A 3,159-nucleotide genomic window follows, 5' to 3' on the forward strand; every position below is an offset into this window, starting at 1 on the left:
GGGGGAGGGAGGGAGAGAGAGAGACAGAGACAGATAAAAGAGAGAAAGGGAGGGAGAAGGGGAGAAAACACATGTGAACCAGGTGGAAGCCATATCATATTTTCTGATCTAGTCTCAGGGTTACAGAATTCTCATCCCCGAGGCAATCAGAGAGTTCCATTCAGCACAGGTGTGCAGAACCTTGATGGCTGAGGCAAGGAGCTAGAAAAGCATGAGTGTGACCAGTTTCCAACAGTATGATCTGTCTTAATCAGGCTGTGTTTGGGCAGCGCTCTTCATGACAGGTGGACCTCACCTGGACGGACTACACAGTAATCAGATTGTCTACATCTGTGGAAGGAGTTGACAAGGAAGTCGATATCAGCAGTTCCAACAGAAGCTGGAGATGACTGTGGAGATGACCGTGGAGCAGCCCATCATTCCAGACGTGCACGGGTGGAAAGCAAAATGGAAGAAAATGGAGCAAAGTTCACAATAGTAAAAATATGACCTTGAATTTATCCCACCTGAATGTGAAAAAACAATATCAAGAAGATACTTGACACATTGGCCACACTATCTCATAGTGCCTCCTGGTTTATGTATTGTTGGGTTCAAAGGCGAGTCATGGATTTGAGAGGGTTTTTTTCCAGCTTCAAAGGGTGAATAAGGGTCACCGTGCTGGGGTCCTATTAGTCTCTCTGCCCAGTGAGTCTGGCCTTTTTTTGACTTTGGTATTTGTTCCCCATTTTCCTCCAGGACCTCTTCCGGTGATGAACCTATTTAGAGTGGTCAGGGGTGGTCGATGGGAACCAGCTGGTTCTTGTCTCCAGGTCACAGAGAATGAACGAATGGTTTCAGCACATCCTTGCATTTTTTCCCTCTTCTTTGTTCGGGACAGGAGGAAACCAGTAAGTACAACTTAAATCAATCAACTGCTTGAAAGCTTTTAAGACTTTATTTGCTAGGATGCGGCACTTTGTCTTTGTGTATCCGTTAGGCCAATTGTCTCTGATGGCCTCCAGGACTATAGTCTCACAGGGCCAGAACCAGCAACTCCTTTCCTCAGGGCATTTGGGTTATGATTAAAAAGCTGATCGAACACTGCCCTCTGTTGACCCTGCTACTCCATAGATATATTTACAGCTTTCTAAGGTGCATCAAGGGAGCTCTGGTGGCCTAGTGGCAAGAAATTGTGCTGCAATCCCAAAGGTTTGTGGTTCAAGACCACAGCTGCTCCATGGGAAAAGAATGGGGAATTTCCTCCTATGTAATTTAATGTCTCTGAAAACCCACTGAAGGGTCAGCTATGAGCAGGTTCTGACTCTATGGTACACAACAACGTGTGTCTGATCCGAGCCATGGTATTTTCAATTGCTCCCTATGCAACTGAAAGAAAGATGGCAGAAGATTTAAAGCCTTTGAATTGGGGTTTTGGAGAAGAATAGTGAAGAATATCCTATGAACCTCTCACTAACACATCTGTGTAGGAGGAGATGCAACCGACGTGCTTGTTAGAGGCAAGGATGGTGAGGTTTTTTCTCCCTTGCTTTGGACGTGTTGTTGAGGGGAGGGGGCAGTTCTTGGGAAAAAAGACATTATGCTGGGCAAGGTGGAGGGTCTAAAGGAGAGAGGAAGACCCTCAACACGATGGAATGACACCGTGATGGTCACAATTTGCTTGAGCACCTCAGCTCATGAGGATGGCGTGGACGGGGCAAGGGTCAGACCTGCTGTTGGTCTTGGGATTGCTCTGGGTTGCATCTTGCTGGTACCTAAGAACACCACCACCAGTTACAGCACATAGCAATATGCGTGTGCAAATATCATCCGCCAAGCTACGCAAGCTTCTTCTTGAGCTTTCTGTATCTTTAACTGTGGCCAGTCTGCCTACCTATCTACTGCTGACAGTGCTTCTTGAATTCACAGTGCTTTTAGCATTTTGTTCCTGACACTTTAAATGGAGAGATATGACATGAAAGTCTGAATTTCTGTTTGCCCTTGAAAATTGGATAGAGTTAGCAACCTTGACATACTATGCCAAGGAATTTGAAAGCCAGCTAGCTAGCAGATGAGTGTATATAGTTACCAACAAAAGAGCGAGGATACTTTCTATAAACAAAAATAAGGCTAAGAATAGTGTAGACAGTAAATTAACGTTTGTGTTTGAAAGGAGAAAAACCAAAGAATTTATATTTATATTTGCTTATAAGAACATAGAGAAATATAGAGGTGGAGGTGCATTAGAAAACAATGACAGGAGTTAGGTGGGGGTGAGGGAGAGAGAAGCAGATGAGGACAGGGTGGGAGGGAAGCTTCTGTGTCTCTTTTTATGTCTATGTTTGTTCACCCATTCAACCATGAAAATGAGGAGTAGAACTTAAATGAAAAAGATTTACAAACACAATAACAACTATTAATCTAAAGTGACAAGAGAGGAGGCCGTGAGACCTTGGGGACCAAACTCGCGCCAGGTGGCCCTGTGTGTAGCCTGTCATGATGGAGATTCAAGGTCACCCACTGAATCTTCATCACCATCGCTGGGAGCTGACAGATTGTCTGTGTTACTTCTATTTTGACAGAAAAGATGCTGAAATATCTCTTTACCATCTTCCACTTGGATAACCCCACAGAGCACTTTGCAAATTGACAGGCAATAAACCACTTCACTCAGTGGAGAAACAGAGCAAATTCCAAGATGGCCTGACTATCCCCAGGTCACAGAGGATGTCTCCACCTCCCATGTCTTCATGAGAAAGAGGTGGAATAACTCAGATAATGAAATCTCCATCAGGAGTTTAGCAAAGAGGGAATTTAACAAGTGACTATAATTCTAGAAAAATAGAGGCAAGTTCGTCTAACTGTAGCACAAACTCAGGAAACCTTCACAAAGTAACACAGGTCTTATATATTCTATAGGTTCTGGCACATGGTGACATGGGATTGATGTGAAATGAATCTTAAAACTGAAATTTATTAAGCAGAGTGCTATCACTCAAAGAAATGAAATAGTTGGATCTGAATCTGTCATAGTGTATATAAAATACTGTTAAATGGAGAGCCCAGAGCTAACATTGTGTGACAGACGATATTATTGGATGTATTCTATTGGGCCTCACCAACTTGTCTTTTTAGTTTACAGTTTCATTTCTTGCCACTGTTTCCTTGGAGTTACTAGCT

This window comes from Elephantulus edwardii, unplaced genomic scaffold (genome assembly GCF_000299155.1).
Source record: "Elephantulus edwardii isolate Elephantulus edwardi_28Jun2011 unplaced genomic scaffold, EleEdw1.0 scaffold00091, whole genome shotgun sequence".
NCBI lineage: Eukaryota > Metazoa > Chordata > Mammalia > Macroscelidea > Macroscelididae > Elephantulus > Elephantulus edwardii.